Here is a 23,864-nt window from a genome sequence, read left to right as displayed (position 1 = left end):
GATATTCTTCAGCCTTAATCTCTGATGAGAATACCCGAATTCTGCCAGAAAATATAACCTTTAGGCGTGCGGGGTTCATTAAAAACACCTCGCACCCTTTTTTTTTAAAAGAAGTAATCAGGGAACGGAGTCGCCACCTCCTTTCCACTGTTGTGTGGCAGAAATCCGGGCGAACAAAAAAAGTATGCCCTTCTACAGATCTTTTGGCATCAGGACGAGCTTTCTCAAAAATAGCTTGTCTCAATAAAAAGTTCCCAAAAAAAATCAGAATTGCTCTTGGTTTAACTCCAGAATCTGGGCTCTTTTTCAACATTAAGGGGAACCGATGGACTCTCTGGATCTCCGAATCCCATGACCATTGAGAGAGTTCTGGAAAGGCAGCTTTAAATAATTTCAAAACAAAGCCTCTAATATCCGCCCCCTCTACATTCTCTTCTATTCCTAATAATCTAAGATTATTTCTTCGGAGTCTGTTCTCGGAGTCCTCAAGTTTCCACATGATATCAGCTAGTCTATCATCATTTGATGTGGCTTTGATATCAGTCTTTTGAAGCCCCTCCTCGAGATCAACAATTCTCTCCTCCAAAGCCGTAGTCCGGGCAATGACCTCAGAGCATGCTTTTGTGTTTCTTCGAATTGCACCCTGAATCTTCATCGTGGCAAGTTGAGCCCTTTTATGCTCTTGACGTGCCTACCCTTGTATTGATTTTAACAAGGCATAAATCGCAGAATTAGAAGGAGGAGAATTTTCTTTTTTGTGAGCACTAGGTTCCTCTAAAACTGCCAAACTCATTGCAGCCTGAGTGTAATCCCACTGAAGTTTATTACTGATTTCAGAGCCGTCGCTATCTTCATCCTCTAAGCCATGCTTTGAATCAGTTTTAGGATTATTGCAGCGGATGGAGGCCTTCTTAGAGGTGCTCGCCGTTCTCGGGGGCTATCAAGCTCACCACTTGAGGTTGAGTTATCGTTAATAACCTCTCCCTCAGATTCAGTATCTGACTCTTCTGCCACAGAAAAGAAGCTGTCCCCTTCGATCAATTCCGGCAGAGGGCCTTTGTGCTTTTCTAACCTCCCGCCAATGGGGGTTTGAAAAATGTAAGAGGTTACAGCAGAGTCATTTGGCCCCCCCAGATTTTTCTCCACTCACTGCTTCATCACTTATTTGGGGGGATTTAGCATTTAGTGATTCCACAGAACGTTCACTATTAACCAGACCCCCTACAATTCTAGCATCCCCTTCATTATTTTCCATCACCACATCCAAAACGCCTTCATTACCCTCCATTAAAGGGCCTGCGGGACCGGTCACTTTCTCAATTATGCCATCGGATTCCATCTTCTTGAGCTCTACCTCTAACAGGGGGCGCAGGTGGAAGGCTATTTGCCGATGCCACCGGTTGGATGGAGGGGTCGATGTGTAGATGGGCCTCTGTTCCTTTAAACCTTCCAATTCCTTTGAAGACTTCCGCGAACTCGGTTAGGAGATGCTGGATGGACTCCTGGTGTACCCCGAAGGCAAACCTCACCACGCCTAGCTCTTCGGCAGCTCGGCACCCCAGTAACATGCCTTGTCCGTCTTCAGTGACATGGACGTTGGTGGTGATGGACTGGGCACCATGTGATATGGATGTTCGGAATCAGCCTCGTATTTTCAGGGGTGTGTCTTGACCATATACGAATACTGTGATTGCCGAGGAGTGGAGAACTGGCATTGGATCCATGGTTCAGTGAAGAGCAGAAGCCATGATATTGACGGTGGCACCGGTGTCAACTACTGCCATGACATCTTGTGAGCCCCCACGAATGCTGCAGTGTGGTAGGCGTCGCGTTTTCCGGGTCGTGGTGCCGATCATGTGTACTTTGTGTACTACCCACTCTTCCTCCTCATCGTCGTCCATGTCACTCGGCCCTCTCTCTCCTGGCAAGGCATTGACTACTTGTCGGGGCTTTCGATATCTCTTGGACCTGCAAACTTTCTCAAAGTGGTTGAACCGTCCGCAACCAGAGCATCTCTTGCCTCTGGCGGGGCACTCAGCCGCCTGATGGGGTGTTCCTCCGCAGTATCCGCGGGTCTTATTGGGCCCTGGGGCCAATGTTCCCGGTCCTTTCTTGACCCACCTCGTCGGGGTTTGGTCGCCACGGCATTCACCGATTCAGACTTTACCGGCACCTGGAGAGCCGCTTCCATGTGTGCTGCCTGTGCCTTTGACAGCTCCTTGGTGCGCCCCAGGGTCAATATGTCAGCAAGAGACTTTCCCGACTCCTCCAGTATCCGTTCCTGGAGCTTGGCAGACGCACACCCCTGAATTACTTGTCCCCTAATCTCCATTTCATTGGGGAATCCGCATGTGGACGCCAGGTTTTTGAGTCTGGCGTGGTAGGTATCCAGTGATTCTTCGGGGAGTTGACGCGCTTGCCTAAATATGAACCTTTCGTAATCTTGATTGGCCATCGGTTCAAAATGTCCATTGGGTGCGTGGCCTCTACCAGTGTCTTGGCGATGTTATGTATGTCCTTGCCCCCAAGATGCAATAGCATGGCTCTCTTTTGGGCCTTGTGAACCTTGGTGGCTTAGAAGAATATGAGTAGGCGGTCCACCTAGTCCTTCCACTTGGGCGCAAGTGATGAGGGCGACCCCTCCACTATGAACGGCTCTATGGGGGGTATCGTGGACATCATGAGCGCCTTGACCGGCGTGTGTGTCACCTCTGCAGGCTCCTCGCGGGCTTACTGTCTCTCTGGAGCGCCGCTGTACTTGGGTATGTGTGTGCCTTTGGCAGTACTTGTCAGCCTCACCGACTGCCAGATACCGCAGCTCACTGGTTGGCTACCAACATGGCCTTACACTTCTGTGAGAAACAGGGGTCTGGTGCCTCTCTAGGGAGCTCCAGCTCGCACCCGAATGACTCCTCCCCACCAGGTCTGCGATGTAGCTCTCTCAACCAGGCCTGCGATATAGGCCTCCCTTGTCTTCCCCACGCGCTGGAAAGGGCCGCTTCTGGCCCGGCAGGGTGCACTTCCACACTTGTTTCGGCCTGGGTGGGGGGGTGGGTGACGACGGTGACGATCCTGTGAAGCCTCGCAGCAGGCAAATGCTTTAGCACTTATACGCGTGCTCACACGGGGCGTGGCACCATGTGGCCGACTAGTCAAGGCCTCACGCGCACACGGCAGTGTGCGAGGGGCACAGCGTCGCGCTGCCTCACCTTCACGCCGCGAGCCGGTGACAGAGCTCGCGGCCGCCACGCCGATGCGCCAAGTGCAGCGAGGGCACGCCCACCCTCGTCGCCAGATGTTGTGTCGCGTACTGGGCCTGGACTGCGGCTGGCACGGACACACAAGAGGGTGAATTGCAGGGCGTTTATGATGAGACCCCCAGTGAGGCAAGCAACCGTGTAAACAGGTAACCACTTGCAGGTAAGTAAAAAAAAATATCATTTTATCTGCATTTCAGAATTCAATATTTGCTAATCTGTATCACATTGTGTTCCTTATATAAGCATTCTGACCACATCCCGACATGCCACGTGATTATAGAATACGTGCAGACGTCAGTCCCAGGCTGCAGCTCTAGTGCATAAGTACTGCTGGGGGTTCCCTGAGGTTTAGTTATAATTTCTCTCAAATTATTTATTTTCATTTCGAAAGTTAGTTGCTGGGGAGCTGTTGTTCTGTGCCCCCTGGACGCATTTTATAGATCAGCGTGAAGTGCTGCGTGCCTCCCACGTTTTGGGCATTAAAGGTCACATCACACATGTACAAGAGTAAAGCTAGATTGTGGTCTGGTGGTGGCAAACAGCAGTGGAAAGATGAAGACAACGGAAGAAGGGGCCAGGAAGTAGGATAAAGCGAGCAGATTCACAAAACTGGGGTTCACCTGCCTCTCCGTGTGCCCCAGACATTGAGGTGGGGTGGGGACGGGAGGGTGTGCCTTCAGGGGGCCCTACCTCCACCCAGGCCACGAGTACCTTTGAGATGTAGGTGCCTCAGGGGCCCCTCGTGACATCCTGCAGTGTCCCCATCATGTCTCCTAAAGGCACCGCGGAGTGTGAGGTCTCCGCTTGATGAGAGGCTCCTTGGGGGCCCCTCACCACATCCTGCAGGGGCCCCATCAGGTCTCCTAACAGCACCGCGGAGTGTAAGTCACTGCCTGGTGAGAGGCTCCTTAGGAGCCCCTCACCACATCCTGCAGGGGCCCCATCAGGTCTCCTAACAGCACCGCGGAGTGTAGGTCTCCGCCTGGTGATAGGCTCCTCAGGGGCCCCTCACCACATCCTGCAGGGGCCCCATCAGGTCTCCTAACTGTTGTGTCACGTACTGGGCCTGGACTGCGGCCGGCACGGACACACACGAGGGTGAATTGCAGGGGTGCCTCACGTGGGAAAATGATTACTCGGGAGCCAAAATGGTGCTTGTACTGGTCTCGCCGTCGTAGCCCTACTGGCGTACGTGCGTGCGTGACCTCTTTATTAAACTGAGGTCACATGACCTTACGTAGTGCGCCTGTTGCGTTACAGGCGCAACATAACACTAACAGCACCGCGGAGTGTAGGTTTCCGCCTGGTGAGAGGCTGCTCAGGGGCCCACAGACCTCTTTAGTGGCGCTGAAACAACCATCAGAGTGGGGAGGGGCCCTTGCCATTAATGTTACATCTCTGACGTCACAGGGACTGTGGAAAATCCAAGCAATCTCACAAAGAAAACGTGTGGTGAATGAGCCACGCCCACTCAAGAGGGCAAGGACGTGGCGTGTAGATGGGGTGCAGTTTGCAGCACATTGCCGCACATATATTACTACACCGTGGTGTGGTAGCCACTGTCATTTACAGACGGTTCCTTTTGCATTCAATGGCCACAAAGATTGCACCCGTGAAATGTAAATGATAAAACTATAGAGCGCGCAAAGGATATTGGGTGGAAATGTGGTTCAGCAAATAGTCTTGATGGGTTTGGATTCTGTGAAAATCTTTGTTTCCATCACACTGAAACATGTGCTTCTTGTTTGCTTTCCTAACTACTGGTATGTTATGAAATATTTTACAGTTCAGCCACAGATATTTCTATGTTTTGTGTTAAAAAACTATCCTACAGCCTTTTCTTTCACGTCGCAAGATAAAAACAAAACGTAAAGGTATCTTGTAGGAAAGTGCCCTTGTTGACGTGGGCACCCCCACTTTCTGATCACTGGTACGGATTTTGGTTAGTAGGTTCACTGGGACCCTGCTAACCGGGCCCAAGTGCCAGAGCGCCTCCCTGGTGAATGGTACCCTGGGTAGGGGTACTAAAGAAAGTCCCTATGGGCTGTCGCACGTCCAAAGAAACCCCCACAACTACTGCACACAGATTGTTGTTGCAGGAGCCGTGAAATTGTGCAAGCCAATACATGGCACACTCTCTGTGTGCCATGTCCAAAGATACTGAATGTACTGTGAGTCGTCCCTACAGGAGCCTTTGAGCCCTAAGGCAGGGTGCGTCAGAGTACATGTGAAAACATAACCGCATGAGCAGCTATGCCCCTGTGCTGTCTACTTCAATTACTAGATGGTGCGAGTGAACAGGGAATCATTCGTAAGTATTGGGAACTGGTCAATACGAGTTCCCCAGCTACATGATGGCATTACTGTAGCCTATGGTCTTTGGTATAAAACACCTTGTCTTAATAAATCAGTACTGTTGTCAGTGCTAGATTTATTATGACATGCACCCAGAGGGCACCTTAGAAGTACCCCCTGAAACCTACTAGGCTTCTAGTGTGCTGGCTGACTGGTATTGTCCAGCCTGCCACCACAGATGAGTTTCTGACCCCCCGGAGGTGAGAGCCCATGCCCCAAGAGGCCATAAACAACGCCTGCTCCGGAGGAAGGTGATGCATCGTCCAGCAGGATGGATGGTGGTTTAGCATATCATGGCCAGAGGCTTCAAACCCTCTGCCACCTTTGATATGCGACCCTGCCTTCCCCCAGTCCTGGGGACTGCCACCCCCTGCCCTGAGGCCCATGTGGCACCAGAACAGGTGGGAAAATTAGCTAGTTAAAAGGCGTGCCATACTCACAGGCTGGGCACACCCCTAAGGTGGGCAATCTGAAGTGGACAGTTGAGACGATCTTGTTTTTGGTGAAACTAGGAACTCTGGGTCAGGATTATGCCCACTCTCACAGGGAGTGGTCATATAGGAGGTGTAGTTACCCCAGTGGTCAGTAGCCCATTGGCTACTACCCTAAACTCCCCTAAATTCCCCTAAGTTCAGTATTTAGAGTCTCCTAACACCAGAAACTCAGATTTGTCTACTGGGAACTGTAGAAAGGACAAAGAAGCGCCATGGTCATGAGAACAGAGGCCCTGCACCAAGACTGGTGCCAAGCCCTGCCAGGCTGCATGCACCACGAAAATCACGAAGATCGACTCCTCCAAAAGCTGAAGAGCCTCCCCAAACCCTTGAAGGACCATTCCCAGCTTCAACAACCAAGCAGTATCACCCTTGGGTTGGAGGAGCCATCCCCCTGCACCTGAAGGCACTGACCAACCTTGCCCGGTACTTCGACTTGCTGGCCATCGGGCTCACCAGAAGAAAGGAAGAAGTCTTGATAGCTCCAGGAGGTCAGATGCGTTCCCCTGCCAAGTTGAGAGATGCCAGGCCCTCCAGGAGCCGGCCAGCACCAATACCCTAGGTACCAGAGCATTTATCGCAACCAAGGCTTGATGTGTGTCCAGTCTGGGCACCACCGAAGCCAAAGCTGACCTGCCGACGAGGACTCCAGGATCACTGAGGCCTGCACCAAGAGAGTCCCTGTTGTCCAGTTTTCTCTCCCTCTCCAGGTCTCCAAAGCCAAGTAACTGCAGGGACCCACCGGCCAAAACACCTCTGCAACGGAGCCCCCCAGCCCAGGTTCACTGAAGCTGACTGTCTCCTTGTGCCCCAGAGGCCCTCAAGAGCCGAGCCCCCTTTGGGTTCTGCTAGACTTGTCCCCAAGTCGCCACTTGCATCCTTTCTTTTGCAGGTACCTTTGCCATTGACTGTACAGCATAGCGCTCGAGGCTACCAACCCAACCAGCACCTCTGCACCCAGACTTCCCAGTGCAGGTAAACCCAACCAGCACCTCTGCACCCAGGCTCTCCAGGTCAGGTAAACCCAACCAGCACCTCTGCACCCAGGCTCCCTAGGGCAGGTAAACCCAACCAGCACCTCTGCACCCAGACTCCCCAGGGCAGGTAAACCGACCAGCACCTCTGAACCCAGACTCCCCAGGGCAGGTAAACCTGACCAGCACCTCTGCACCCAGGCTCCCCAGGGCAGGTAAACCCAACCAGCACCTCTGCACCCAGGCTCCCCACGGCAGGTAAACCAAACCAGCACCTCTGCACCCAGGCTCCCCAGTGCAGGTAAACCTGACGAGCACCTCTACACCCAGGCTCCCCAGGGCAGGTAAACCTGACCAGCACCTCTGCACCCAGGCTCTCCAGGGCGGGCAGGTAAAACCGACTAGCACCTCTGCCCCCAGGCTCCCCAGGGCAGGTAAACTCGACCAGCAACTTTGCACCCAGGCTCCCCAGGGCAGATAAACACGACCAGCACCTCTGCACCCAGGCTCCCCAGGGCAGGTAACCTAACCAGCACCTATGAACCCAGACTTCCTAGGGCAGGTAAACCTGACCAGCACCTCTGCACCCAGGCTCCACAGGGCAGGTAAACCCGACCAGCACCTCTGCACTCAGACTCCCCAGGGCAGGTAAACCCGACCAGCACCTCTGCACCCAGGCTCCCCACGGCAGGTAAACCCGACCAGCACCTCTGAACCCATGCCCTCCAAGGCAGGTAAACCCGACCAGCACCTCTGCACCCAGGCTCTCCAGGGTGGGCAGGTAAAACCGACTAGCACCTCTGCACCCACGCTCCCCAGGGCAGGTGAACCCAACCAGCACCTCTGCAGCCAGGCTCCCCAGGGCAGGTAAACCCGACCAGCACATCTGCACCCAGGCTCCCCAGGGCAGGTAAACCCGACCAGCACCTCTCTACCCAAGCTCCCCAGGGCAGGTAAACCCGACCAGCACCTCTCTACCCAAGCTCCCCAGGGCAGGTAAACCCGACCAGGACCTCTGCACCCAGGCACAACAAGGGCAGGTAAACCCGACCAGCACCTCTGCACCCAGGCTCCCCAGGGCAGGTAAACCCGACCAGCACCTCTGCACCCAGGCTCCAGAGGGCAGGTAAACCCGACCAGCACCTCTGCACCCATGCTCCCCAGGGCAGGTAAACCCGACCAGCACCTCTGCACCCAGGCTCTCCAGGACGGGCAGGTAAAACCGACTAGCACCTCTGCACCCAGGCTCCCCAGGGCAGGTAAACCCGACCAGCACCTCTGCACCCGACTCCCCAGGGCAGGTAAACCCGGCCAGCACCTCTGCACCCAGACTCCTCAGGGCAGGTAAACCTGGCCAGCACCTCTGCACCCAAACTCCCCAGGGCAGGTAAACCCGACCAGCTCCTCTGCACCCAGGCTCTCCAGGGCGGGCAGGTAAACCCGACCAGCACATCTGCACCCAGGCTCCCCAGGGCAGGTAAACCCGACCAGCAACTTTGCACCCAGGCTCTCCAGGGCGGGCAGGTAAACCCGACCAGCAACTTTGCACCCAGGCTCTCCAGGGCGGGCAGGTAAACCCGACCAGCACCTCTGCACCCAGGCTCTCCAGGGCGGGCAGGTAAACCCGACCAGCACATCTGCACCCAGGCTCCCCAGGGCAGGTAAACCCGACCAGCAACTTTGCTCCCAGGCTCTCCAGGGCAGGCAGGTAAACCCGACCAGCAACTTTGCACCCAGGCTCTCCAGGGCGGGCAGGTAAACCCGACCAGCAACTTTGCCCCCAGGCTCTCCAGGGCGGGCAGGTAAACCCGACCAGCACATCTGCACCCAGGCTCCACAGGGCAGGTAAACCCGACCAGCACCTCTGCACCCAGGCTCTCCAGGGCGGGCAGGTAAACCCGACCAGCACATCTGCACCCAGGCTCCCCAGGGCAGGTAAACCCGACCAGCAACTTTGCACCCAGGCTCTCCAGGGCGGGCAGGTAAACTCGACCAGCAACTTTGCACCCAGGCTCTCCAGGGCGGGCAGGTAAACCCGACCAGCACATCTGCACCCAGGCTCCCCAGGGCAGGTAAACCCGACCAGCACCTCTCTACCCAAGCTCCCCAGGGCAGGTAAACCCGACCAGCACCTCTCTACCCAAGCTCCCCAGGGCAGGTAAACCCGACCAGGACCTCTGCACCCAGGCACAACAAGGGCAGGTAAACCCGACCAGCACCTCTGCACCCAGGCTCCCCAGGGCACGTAAACCCGACCACCACCTCTGCACCCAGGCTCCAGAGGGCAGGTAAACCCGACCAGCACCTCTGCACCCAGGCTCCCCAGGGCAGGTAAACCCGACCAGCACCTCTGCACCCAGGGTCTCCAGGGCGGGCAGGTAAAACCGACTAGCGCCTCTGCACCCAGGCTCCCCAGGGCAGGTAAACCCAACCAGCACCTCAGCACCCAGGCTCCAGAGGGCAGGTAAACCCGACGAGCACCTCTGCACCCATGCTCCCCAGGGCAGGTAAACCTGACCAGCACCTCTGCACCCAGGCTCTCCAGGACGGGCAGGTAAAACCGACTAGCACCTCTGCACCCAGGCTCCCCAGGGCAGGTAAACCCGACCAGCACCTCTGCACCCAGACTCCCCAGGGCAGGTAAACCCGACCAGCACCTCTGCACCCAGACTCCCCAGGGCAGGTAAACCCGGCCAGCACCTCTGCACCCGGACTCCCCAGGGCAGGTAAACACGACCAGCACCTCTGCACCCAGGCTGTCCAGGGCAGGTAAACCCGACCAGCAACTTTGCACCCAGGCTCTCCAGGGCGGGCAGGTAAACCCGACCAGCACCTCTGCACCCAGACTCCCCAGGGCAGGTAAACCCGGCCAGCACCTCTGCACCCAAACTCCCCAGGGCAGGTAAAACTGACCTGCTGGTGGTTTCTTGGACCCTGTCCCCTAAGCACCTTAAGTCCCTTAAGGTATCCTCCAATACCGTTTGCAAGTGTATCTATGCCTCTATGTTTTTCCCATAGGATGACATTACCGCGTTCGAGTATTATACCTCAACCTGTTATTCAAATATTTTCTATTACTGTAAAAATTAATATCTCCGAAAGTACTTACCTGATGATCTTGATGTCTAAAATTATATAAAAAATCAGTGTTATTTTTCTAAATTGGTCTCGGATTTCTTTTTGACTGTGTGTCTTATTCATTGATTCTGTGTGTACAACAAATACTTCACACTGCCCACTGATGAGCCTAAGCTGCTCGAGCACAGTACCACTAACAGAGCATTTGGGATTATTAATTTAAGCCCTGTAAACCAATAAGGGTCATCTGTACTTTTTGCAGTGTATGTCCTGACATTGGCACTACCACATAAAAATACTGCTTCTTACATATTGCTCATTCACCTTCTGAACTCCAACATGATACTTTTGGGGGTATTGTAACACCCCCCTATGCCTACCACCTCCTTGCAGAGTGGAACTAAACTTTTTTTTACTCCCCTTTCTCACGAGAGACATTCACAGCAAAAAGACAGGGTTCAACACACCTAACCCTTTTCATTGACACCATAACAATTTACACAAGCATTGTCTTGATCATCTTCTGTACCAGGGCACAAGTCAGGGGTACACACGTGTAGACATCGTCCACCCACTACTTTCACAGGATAAGCACCGCCCACTCTGCCAAGAGGTTGGGCCCCACTGAAATATGCTGAACTCGCTCAGTGTAAGTTTCAGACTCTGAGACACATACAGCAGTGCCTGTAGATTGTCTGCTTTCCTCAGAGCAGGAAGGTGTTGCTTTGATGTTTCAGACTCCAGCTGTGCCCATAACAAAGGCCGGATTTGAAGGGCCATCAGGCCTCCATTTGTTCCACTGCTCTGGCTTGGAGCTATCTGGAGCCTCACGCCCAGATGCACATGCAAAGGAGGAGAAACAAAGGCCACAGCTTGTTATTTCTTCACAGGTACTTTTTATGATGTTCAATCTCTGTATTTAGGAGATGTGCATACACAGTAAGAATGTCAGATGGGTTGGTCTGTCCCAGTAGCTGCAGAAATAGCAATTTAAATACCACTATCGTGTTTCATTTCTTTTATAGCATTACTTATCCCAACGCAGGTTGTCAGAGCCCTTGACATCACACGTACACATTATATATTGACAATAAATCATATAAATATGTTAATCAATATACAGCACGTGTTCCATAAGACAGTGAGGGTTTACAAGGCGTAGGAGTCACGTATCCTTCTTACTTCACTGTGCTTTGTTAGAAGGATTACAATTTATGAACTACAAGATCTCTGTTTTAGAAGCAGTAACACACTTACCTAGCTACATAACATAAACATCTGTAATCTGCATTTTACATGATGTGCTTTGCAGGAGACACATTAACCCTCTGTGCTACGTTGATTCAAAACTGGGACTAGACAAAGTGCATGTCTCTCCAGCAGGTGCATTGACCTCCAGAGTTATTTTACCATTATTATTATTCCCTAAGATTTACTGGGCACACAAAGATCGTTGCAGCAGGTGCCTTAACCCCATAAGATATTTTAAAATGCAGACTTTGCAATCAATTGAGCAGAATACATTTACTATCATGTTTCTCCTTGTTACCAATTTCTTTGGGGGAGAGTTTTGAAAAAATAAATTTATAAATTGAGGCCTAGATTTTGCAACTAGTTGTGTCACATTTTTGGCACAACCTCGATGCACACACTCATTTGTAAAATCTCATAATTCCCTTAAATTTACACATGATAGACCTGCTAAACGTATGTGTGAGGTCTTAAGATCTGATGTCACTTCCTGTGATGCCACATGCAGTGTCGCGCACCGTGATGTTGCGCGCCTTGATGTCACTTGCACACTGCCTAACTTGGTTAGTCTCCCCACTTCTTCGTAGGGGTTGTGCCCTGCCCTTTACCACAGTTGTGTCCAGAATGTAATAAGGTGGCTGCCCTCCAAAAGAAGCCCTTTTCTACTTTCCCGTTTGAACCGTGTTCCCTGCCTTTAGATTACAATTACCTGTTACATAATGTAAAAGTGTGTAACTTTGCCTCTGGGTAACTAGGGGCGGGGTTCCCAGGTGCCCCGAGGTGTTGCATGGCCAGTTCGAACATACCTGTATCTTGCTCCCACCCCGACATCTGCAATACTAGGACAATTTGAGGAAAGTCGGCTACTCCATGGAAGGGAAGTGTCTCTATTGACATGGTTGGCCCTCACTTTGTGCTTGATGCCTGATGTGATTTTGAATTGTAAGTGCACTGGGTCCCTGCCAACCAGTTCCCCAATGCCAGATCTCTTTCCCAAAGCTTACCATGATTGGCACAACTTCAGCCATTACTGTAAGGCCCTAGCAAAGGCACCCCTGGTACCTAGGGCATGGGTACTGAAGAGGGTCCTCTGGGGCTGCAGCTCTGGTACCTAGGGCATGGGTACTGAAGAGGGTCCTCTGGGGTACCCCTGGTACCTAGAGCATGGGTACTGAAGAGGGTCCTCTGGGGCACCCCTGGTACCTAGGGCATGGGTACTGAAGAGGGTCCTCTGTGGTACCCCTGGTACCCAGGACATGGGTACTGAAGAGGGTCCTCTGGGGTACCCCTGGTACCTAGTGCATGGGTACTGAAGAGGGTCCTCTGGGGTACCCCTGGTACCTAGAGCATGGGTACTGAAGAGGGTCCTCTGGGGCACCCCTGGTACCTAGGGCATGGGTACTGAAGCGGGTCCTCTGGGGTACCCCTGGTACCTAGTGCATGGGTGCTGAAGAGGGTCCTCTGGGGCTGCAGCCCTGGTACCTAGGGCATGAGTACAGAAGAGTGTCCTCTGGGGTACCTCTGATACCCAGGGCATGGGTACTGAAGAGGGTCCTCTGGGGTACCCCTGGTACCTAGGGCATGGGTACTGAAGAGGGTCCTCTGGGGTACCCCTGGCACCTAGAGCATGGGTACTGAAGAGGGTCCTCTGGGGCACCCCTGGTACCCAGTGCAAGGGTACTGAAGAGGGTCCACTGGGGTACCCCTGGTACCCAGGGCATGGGTACTGAAGAGGGTCCTCTGGGGTACCCCTGGTCCCCAGGGCACGGGTACTGAAGAGGGTCCTCTGGGGCACCCCTGGTACCTAGGGCATGGGTACTGAAGAGGGTCCTCTGGGGCACCCCTGGTACCCAGTACAAGGGTACTGAAGAGGGTCCACTGGGGTACCCCTGGTACCCAGGGCATGGGTACTGAAGAGGGTCCTCTGGGGTACCCCTGGTCCCCAGAGCACGGGTACTGAAGAGGGTCCTCTGGGGCACCCCTGGTACCTAGGGCATGGGTACTGAAGAGGGTCCTCTGGGGCACCCCTGTTACCCAGTGCAAGGGTACTGAAGAGGGTCCACTGGGGTACCCCTGGTACCCAGGGCATGGGTACTGAAGAGGGTCCTCTGGGGCACCCCTGGTACCTAGGGCATGGGTACTGAAGAGGGCCCTCGGGGGTACCCCTGGTACCTAGTGCATGGGTACTGAAGAGGGTCCTCTGGGGTACCCCTGGTACCTAGGGCATGGGTACTGAAGAGGGTCCTCTGGGGCACCCCTGGTACCCAGTGCAAGGGTACTGAAGAGGGTCCACTGGGGTACCCCTGGTACCCAGGGCATGGGTACTGAAGAGGGTCCTCTGGGGTACCCCTGGTCCCCAGGGCATGGGTACTGAAGAGGGTCCTCTGGGGCACCCCTGGTACCTAGTGCATGGGTACTGAAGAGGGTCCACTGGGGTACCTCTGGTACCCAGGGCATGGGTACTGAAGAGGGTCCTCTGGGCTACTCCTGGTACCCAGGGCATGGGTACTGAAGAGGGTCCTCTGGGGCACCCCTGGTACCTAGGGCATGGGTACTGAAGAGGGTCCACTGGAGCTGCAGCAGAGGCCCCTCATCAAGACTATGCAAATTGTCATTGCAGTGTCTTGGTGCAGAGAAAACTAAAGAGTCGACATGGCACAGATCTCTGTGTCCCATGTCCATGTGGGATTTATTGATAAATTCACACAGAAGACTCTTTAGAGGGTCCCCTGAAAACCTACCAAGCACTGGTGTGGTCTCTGACTAGTCATAGACAGTCTTTCACCACCAGACCTGTTTCTGATTCATGGGATGAAAGTCTGTGCTCTCAGACGACGGGAACGATGCCTGCTCTGGGCAGAGGTGCTTCACTCCTCCTCCAGGCCAGAATGGTCTTCCAAGGTGGGAAGCTTCAATGGCGATGCCGCCTTTAAAATTAAACCCAGGCATTTCCAGATTGTAGGGGATGCCATCCCCCCTGTCCTGCTCCACATTTGGTGGGAGGACAGGCGAGAAAAATAGATGAGGAGGCATTTCCACATTCAGCCAGCTCTACCCCTAAGGCGTGGCAGGCTATGTGAACCCCTCTCCTGAAAATTCACTATCTTGAAATGGTGGAGAAACATCCTACCAGGGCTAGGCTTGTGCCCCTTCCCACAGGATGTGGTCACTTAGAGGGTGTAGGCACCCTAAAGGTTACTACCTGTCTCCCCCTGTAATACCCCTAAATTCAGTATTTAGGTGGCAACCCTAGACCTTGAACCTAGATTCTATGTACAAGAAGAAGAAAAGGAAAAAGAAGACTCGCTGTCCAAGAACTAAAGCCATGCTGCTGAGGAAATTGGTGCCAAACCCTGCCTCCTGCCTCTAGGACTCGACAATCCGAGGGTGCTGTGTCGTCGTGAACCTGTGAAAACTACCAGAGCCCCTCCTTACTTCGAGAAATCACCAAGAAACTCCCTTAGGTTAAAAGTATCGCTCTCCTGCACACCTCAGGCACCGATCCCGCTGAGTCCGGTTTGTCGACGTGCTGATCCCCGATGACTACGATGCAGCACCTGCACCGAAAAAGGTACCACAGCTCTGGCAAGTCAGATCTGTCTTCCCACCAGGTTTGGAGACACCAGAACCTACCAAAGTTGCACCGTACTAATACCCGGGGTAGCGTACCCCCTACAGTAAACAGAAAGATGAAGAGTCCATTCCAAATTCCACCAATTCCAGTAGCAAGCACCCATCAAGGGACGATGAGACCCCTGAGACCCACGAATTGAGCTGTCCCAAAATCACCTCTCCAAGTTGCCTGCCCTTGCCCACGAGACCTTTTCAACGCACAACACCCAGCTGACCTATCTGCTCTGCACCTGTCCCCACCGACCTTGGTAATGATGAGCCAGATGTGCTCCCATGGTCCTGTGACCCTTGCCACCTTCCTCCAGAGGAACCTGTAAGTCCTCCTGCGTAGTGTTTTTCTAGTTGGCCCCATTCATCTTAGCACACTAGCTACGAGAACCTTCGGCACCCTGCTTCCATTCGAATCCAGGGCCCTCCCTAGCTTCTGCTGCTGGAAGTATGGACCTGGACCTGCTATCAAACTAAAATGAGAAGATGAACTTCGTGAAAGCATTGCTTTAATTTATATGCATTTTTCTGCTTTTCTCAATTGACTTCAATGGTGCGTAATTGCACACAAAAGTGATATATTTTCTGAACTCTTAAAAATCGTAGCTCCCAAAGCTTTTACTGTAGATCGAAGTTCTTGGTCTTAACAAATGCATAAAAATCGATATTATTTTTTATAAAAATAGTCTTGAATTTATTCTTGAGTGTGTGTCTCATTTATTGCCTCTGTGAGTACAACAAATGCTTAGCACTGCCCTCTGATAAGCCTAACTGCTCGCCCACACTACCACAAAAAGAGCATTAGTATTATCTACTTGAACCTCTGCGTACCAGTAAGGGATCCACTGGAATCTCTGCACAGTATACTTCGATTTAGTACACTATATAGCGAGCCACCTACCTACATTGGTGGATCAGCCTCTTTGCATTTGCATTTGCTGGAACCACTTTGTCAATAAGTGACCACGTGAGTAAATCTAAAAATCGTCTGTAGTCTAGTTGTATTCTTTCAATTGGTCTAGTTTTCTAAATTTCTAAAACTGACTTCTAGGTTGTTGGATAAATCCCTGAAACCAAGTGGTTAGAAATTTAAAAATCTGTTGCTATAGTTAGAACAAAGTATTTTGTGTTAGAGATTTTTTCTTCATAAAAAGATCCCAACTTTAGTGAAATAACGGCTGATACCGATAACCAGGCTCAGGAGCTCGACCAGACCCCTTACATGGACCTGTCCTATGCCAGGTTAAAGGCCCTCTGTAAGGGTTATTGTATCAATACTGCCAAACATGCTAAAAAGACACGCTTATAAGGCTGTTAGCAGAGTTTGAAAGAGATCATTCAGAACTAGTAGCTCAATCTGATGAAGAGGAGACTGCTGGGAATGACTCTGAAGATCAAGTTGAGGGGGTGGCTGAGTCCCTCCACTCAGAGCCAGATGAGAGTCCCTCAGAGGAGGATCTCCTGCTGCAAAGGTTGACCAGGGGGTTGAACTTAGAAGAGGACATAGAAAGACAAAGAAAAGAGTTGAGCCTAGAACCTATTGCTGGTGGCAGCAATTTTATAAATAGGGAAAGAGAAAATTCCCCAAAGGGATTGTTCCTAAATACTCAGAGGGTGATGCCATCACCAAGTGGTTCACTGCTTTTGAGAGGGTGTGCCTAGATAGAAGAGCAGCCAGACAAAATGGGCTCCTCTCTGTTGGGAACGTTTCTCAGGTAAATGCTGATATAGACTCCTGACATTGAATGAGAAACATGTTAAGTCCTATGACCTCATAAGGGGTACCCCGATTGAGCGTTTTGGACTCACCACTGAAGAATACAGGATACAATTCTAAAATCCCAGAGACAGTAATGTGTGGAATTTGTTGACCTTTCAGTGAAAACACTAGGCGGTTGGTTAACCGGTAACAATGCGAATGGCTATGAAAGGCTATACAACTTGATTGTGAAAGAGCATCTTTTAAGTAATTGTTACAGTATACTGTGCTGTTCACCTTCTCCTCTAGAGTTGGGGAAGGAAGTCAGGCCACTTGGTCAAAACAAGGGTGACCAAAACTATCACTGGTGGGGGTGACCAAAGGAAAGAGGCCAAGAACACCCCCAGAGGGAAAGATGGTGACTAAAAAGATGCAAACAAAAAGTCTTCTTCAGGCTCCCAAAAACCTGCTCCAGAGGGAGGGAGGGGCAGAAACTCTTCACAGTCCAAGGGTGGGTACCAGGGTAAGAACTGGGATCCCAAGAAGGCCTGGTGTATGATAGCAAGACAACTGGTCACATAACTGGAGACCCTAGCTGTAAAAACAAAAAGAATGCCTTTAGCACACCTGCAGTCAATGCAGTTGTGAGTCTCCAGATGGGACCTCAGGTGATGATGTCAAGGTGCTCACTGAGGGAACTCTAGTCTCAGAGGGAGGAGTGGATGTAGCTACCCTGGCTGTCTAGCCCAGTAACCTGGAGGGATACAGACAGCCAAATATCAGTGGAGGCGCTGAGAGTCACTGGTGCCAGTTATCATGATTCTGCCACGTCAGTTTCCTGGTGCACCTTGTCTGGCACCTGTTTATTGGTTTTTATTGTTTTTACCAATGCTTTTTGTGACTTTGCCATTTGTCTGTGCCAATGCTTGTTGCAGACTATGATGTTATCAAGGCCTATTGTCCCGTCTCCGCTCCAGTAGTTTACCTGTGAGCTGGAATCTGGAAGCTTCTTCCTGAGCCCTTTGAATAGGGGCCCACCCTCTTCTGGAAGCTTCTTCCTGAGTCCTTTAAATAGGGGCCACACCCTGTTCTCATTGCTGGTTATTTAGAACCCTGAGCTGAGCAGCAGCTGTTCTCCGGTTGCTTAAAGAAGATTCCGGTTGCAGCAAGGAGACTTCTGTTTTCTTTTCCCAGGTTGTAGATCCTCTCTCAGCTACAATTAGGTAGGATCGTTCCTTTCTTAAGCAACAGCATCGTGAAAGGAACAACATGCTGTTTTTGTTATTTGCTGTTTTTGTTATTTTGCATTTTGAAAGAAAGTTGTATATTGTGGAGAAGTGCTCTTCGAGCATTTACATGTTTGGTAATTTTGTCACGTTGTACATTGCGCTGAAGCGCTCTTTGAACATTTGCATATGTGTACTCAGTGCATTGCGCTGAAGCGCTTCCTGAACATTTGCATATTTGAACTCTGATACATAGCGCTGAAGCGCTCCCTTGGGCATTTGAATATTAATCTGCCTAATTAGCATATATAATGTGTTGTGTATTACAAAAAGGTTGGAAGTACCACTGTGATATTTAACAGTGGTTAAAGCACATCATTACGGAAACATTGTGTCTAAAGCCAAGTGGCTATGTATATGAATGTGTGCTTCATTTTGAAACATGGTTGTTTAGCCATAACATTGAATCCTTGAGAATTATAGGAACAGAAATTGCCAGTAAAGCCTGAGAAGACGTACACAGCAACTGTTCTATGCATAACCTTTTTACAGGTATGTTGCCATTGTTTAACCTATGTTAAATATAGTCAAAGGAGTTTACTAAGCACGAAAGGAAAGTTAATCAAGGACAACGTCCTGTTCCAGGTCTCCCTCCCCGCAGTACCCTCCCTAATTCCCTTCCCCCCCGTCTAGCCACTTTGATACTCAGTGCAGTTAAGCTTGAGTCAAGGCTGCTGGAAGGTGGGCTTCTTGAGAGTACTGCTCCTGAAGAACCCAATGGAATTTTACTAGTTCTGACAGAATAACCAGCCCATGAAATTGGTTCCTCCTGAACAGTATCTTCGGGATGACCACCTTGAAAGATTTGTGTTCTATGTTGAGAAACATGCAAAAATAACTGTCAACTGCTAGGCAGGAAACTGCGGTGTTAGCTAATAGGGTCACTCAATTACAGACACAATTAGCGCTGTCTCGTCCTCCTGAGGTAGCTGCTGCCAGTAGCTCAAATCCATCTACAGTATCGGTAATGGTTCCAATGACTGTTCCTTTGGTACCTCTGGAATGGTTTGCAGGTGAACCCCACAACTTTCAAACCTTTTAAACTCAGGTGCAATTACACTTTATGGTTAAACCCACATCCTTCCCCGATGCTCAATCGCGAATCGCCTTCTTGCTCTCTTATTTGAGTGGAGACGCTGCCATGTGGGCAGTCCCTCTGGTGCAATCCGATGACCCATTGCTTCATAGTTGGTCTTGTTTCCAAACGGAATTTGAAAAGGGCTTCGACCGAAGAACAATAACCGTATCAACGGATCGAGAGTAATTAGAACTTAAACAGGGAAATAAAGACCTGATCCATTATCTAACCCAGTTCAATTGCTTAATAGCAGAAACAAATTGGCCAGAGGACAAAAGGGCAGCCTTATATTATCAAGGCCTAAGAGACTAATTAAAAGATTTGATAGCTCCGATAGACCCTCAACCGAGAACATGTCAAGACCTAATAGCTTTAGGTCTTCGGTTAGACCACAGATTTTCGGATCGTAAAGGAGACAAGAAACAGTTGGAGTTCAGACCTTCCATTCGACATAAAGAAAAAACACACTTTGTATCGCAGGATAATAGTGAACCAATGGAGATCAAAGGTATACAAAAACCCTTAACCTCTGAAGAAAAGGAGTCTCGTCGGAAAAAAGGTCTATGTCTATATTGCGGCAAAAAGGGACATTTTGTCAAAGACTGCTTAGCAAAGCCAAATACAACTGCGACCAAAGTGGGAAACTAGAATACTCGGGGAACAGCCAGGAGACTTCCTTGAGTACTAAATCTTTGCCTCCTGATCAATCTGTTGCCAACACATTGCAAATCTCTGTTCCCCATCTAGTATTAAACGTACAATTCACCATTTCTCAGCAAGAGCCTAAAACTTTTGTGGTCATGGTGGATTCTGGAGCCACCGGCAACTTTATTGATGCTTGTTTCGCAACAAAATTAGAAATACCTACCGTGGTAAAAACAAAACAAGAAATGGTGCATGTGGTAGATGGCAAACAAAAAGTATCTGGACTGATTACTCATTCTACTATTAAAGTAACCATGACATGTTTTACTCAGGATCAAACGCATGTGGAGGAAATATCCTTTGATATCATTGATGCTCCCAAATTTGGTGTCATCCTCGGAATGCCTTGGTTGACCGACCACAATCCCACAATAGACTGGTCTAAGAGAAGTGTTACTTTTCAGTCAGAGTGGTGTCAACAGGAATGTTTACACCCACAAGAAAATTTGTCCAAACTCTTAGTTCAAGATCATTCCAAGTCTTCTGCTCATTATATCACTGCAGCTGCGGAGCAGGACTTAGAATTAGCTGCAGTGTATGAAAAGTTCCGAGATGTACTCTATGGGAAAAGTGCTGAGATCCTTCCCCCTCACAGAACCTATGGCTGTGAAATAGACCTTGTATCTGTTGCCAAGATTCCCTGTAGCAGGATCTATGCACTTACTGAACAAGAGAATCAACATCTTAGAGACTACCTAGACAAATTTTTGAAGAATGGTTTAATTCGCCAATCCAAGTCTCCGGCCATGCCCCCTCTGTTTTTTGTGCCCAAAAGTAATGGGGAATTACATGTTTGCATAGACTATCGCGCTTTAAACAACATAACAATTAAAAAACGATATCTTTTGCCACTTATCCCTGTTCTCTTGGCCCAGATAAGATCAGCAACTATTTACACCAAGTTGGATCTGTGAGGGGCATACCTTCTCGTATGTGTCCGAGCAGGGGACGAGTGGAAGACCGCTTTTCAAACTCGTTTTGGCTTGTTCGAATACTGCGTAATGCCCTTTGGCTAATACAACGCCCCTGCGACCTTTCAATTTTTCACAAATGATATCGTACAGGATTTTCTTGACAGGTTCGTCATCGGTTACATCAATGATTTGTTGATCTATTCACAGTCTGTCTCGGAACATGAGAAACAAATATAACTGGTATTAAACACCCTGCGCCAACATGGCCTGTTCTGTAAACTAATTAAGTGTGAATTCCACACCTACAAGGTGGAATTCTTAGGTTTCATATTGTCACCTCAAGGAATCATAATGGCACCCAGAAAAGTTCAGGCAATATTAGACTGGCCAGAACCAACCTCAGTGTCAAGATCTACAACAGAGGAATTCTTACCATGTACTTGCACAGGAACAGAGATGCTAGTTCCCAATGCCCCCTCCAGGATCCTCCAGAGACCGAATTAGATCACGTCTCTAAAAGAACCCCAAAGGGGGAAGGGGGAGTGGACAAAATAATAAAAGAAAGAAGAGACTGGTTCAGGATTCTTCGGATCTCCTCCGCAGCACCCTTCTTCTTGTCAGTTCGTTCTATGGACCTTCTCTTGAACGATGCCTGAGGGAACTGATAGAGCACCATACTTACTACCCTAGTCTACTCTGCACTTGTCCTACCAACTCTACAAATCTTTAGTTGTACCCTTGGGAAGGAACGTACCCCTTAATCCTCTTGAACTAGCCCCTCTTCGTGTGGTGGTAGTTGACTGCCTGGAATGTCTTTTCTCTTATTGGTTCTGTACAGTTCTACCTGAGACATATAAAAATTTAATGGTTAATACCTGTCCCTTAATCTAATTCTAATTTTTATTATTCTATTTATCAGCTCACCTACCAGTATCTTTTTAATGTAGCGCTACCTATTCTTCTCTTTATCGTTGTGATAAGATTTCGTCGTCTTTTCCTTCACTAGGATTTATGTTCTGCGTAGTTGTTTTCTTGTTATTGCATTTATTCAGTTATTTTATCTTGTTTTCATACTTTCTTTTAGCTTGATACTTTAGCAGTTATCTCTCTCCATATTCAGGTAAGTTTTCTCTTCTTATTTAGTGACTATGTCTTTTATATTTTTTCTACTAGCAATGTATTTCTCGTAATACTCTTTCCACAAATGAACAACATATAACTTAGCTTTCGAAGTCGGCTCAGTGTCCTTCGTCCTTCGGGCCGCTAGAGTTAACTCCTGTCAAGAGTTGCTGAGGCGTAGTTGTTACGTCAGGAAAAGTTCCTCACACGAGTCTTGAAATCTCCTGACTTGGGGAAAATATTGGGTAAGAACTAAGTAACAAGGCCTTGACTCTCTAAACCCTTACTGTAAACTGAATTAATCACTATCTTTGAAATTCTAAGATTTTCCTGATACGCGCAAGTTCAGCTCCGACCTCGGGCGTCGCTTCGGTGAAGTGCGCACTCGTTAGGGAGAGCGCGTTCCACCAAGGCTCCACACAGGTGTGAAGACAAAGACTAGACCGCTACCGCGATTGTACCGCGGCGGCCATCTTGGAATGTCTTCTTTGCAGCAAGGCACTCCAAGCACGATCTTTTGTGCATTTTCCACATCTCCTGTTCCAGCTTATTTTCGGATATGTGTAAATCGCATTGACTACTCGTGTCGAAGGCCCAGTGGTTCTGACACTCAGTGAAAGATATCCAGCGATTTCTAGGATTCACAAATTTTTATCGTCGCTTCATCAAGCAGTTTTCCAGCGAAGCAAGTCCTTTAACGAAATTGCTAAGGAAACATGTTCCGTTCCAATGGACGCCAGAAACCAAACCTGCCTTTCAAACCCTTAAAACTGCATTTACAACAGCCCCTGTTTTAAATCATCCAGACATCGATCAGCCTTTCATAATTGAAGCGGATGCTTCAGATACTGCAATTGGGGCAATTCTATCTCAAAAAGATGAACAAACTAACCAATTACGTCCCATTGCATTCCTATCCCAAAGATTACTGGCTGAGATGAATTATACAGTGGCAGAAAAAGAACTGTTGGCTATTCGTCTCGCCTTTAAAGAATGGTGCTATTATCTTCTAGGTGCAAAACATACGGTCCATCGTAACCTCCAATTTTTACGATGTGCTCGAGCTTTGACACCTCGACAGTCATGTTGGACCTTTATTCTTTGCAGAATTTTATTTTGTTATAACGTTCAGACCTGGCAAAATAAATAACAAAGCAGATGCTTTACCTCGATGCGAAAAAGCAGAAGAAAAAACAAAAAAGGCAATTACACCTCCATCCATAATTCCAAAAGAATTAATTATCGGTGTTACCACGTCCGAACAATTTTTTCAAGACATAAGAAAAAGTATGCCGTTAAAACAGATATTAATTTGGCAACAAAAAGACAAAGAGAGAACTATTATTCAAGGATTACAATTTAAAAAAACACTCCTATACATTCCATCAAAATCATTACAAAAACAAGTCTTACAATGGTGTCACACAAAACCATTAGCTGGACATCCAGGAATAGCAAAAACACAAGAGCTTGTCCAAAGACATTTCTGGTGGCCTACCTGGAGACAAGATGTTATCCAATATATAACTCAATGTGACGTTTGGGCTCAAGCTAAAGGAGATCATAGCGCCAAAAAAGGATTATTGCAGCCCCTTCCTACTCCAACGCAGGTCGGGGTAGATATATCCATGGACTTTATTACGGACTTACCTAAGGATCAAGGGAAAACCACCATTTTAGTGGTGGTCAACAGACTGTCAAAGATGGCTCACTTTATTGCTTGTGAGAAAATGCCAACAGCAACTCAGTTAGTAACCTTACTGGTTCAAAACATAGTAAGATTACATGCTTGCCTCGCACTATTACTTCCGATCGAGGGGCACAATTTACATCAAATGTATGGAAAGCTTTGTGCAACACTTTACAGATAAAAAGAAACTTCTCCACAAGTTTCCATCTGGAATCGGATGGCCAAACAGAGTGAGTGAACCCGGTATTAAAACAATATCTATGATGCTGTTTATTTAAACAACAAGGCTCATGGGTGAATATCCTCTGGGAAGCTGAATTCGCCTACAATAATTTAAAGC

Source organism: Triturus cristatus, chromosome 9 (genome assembly GCF_964204655.1).
Source record: "Triturus cristatus chromosome 9, aTriCri1.1, whole genome shotgun sequence".
NCBI lineage: Eukaryota > Metazoa > Chordata > Amphibia > Caudata > Salamandridae > Triturus > Triturus cristatus.
Note: the sequence above shows the minus strand (reverse complement) of the source record.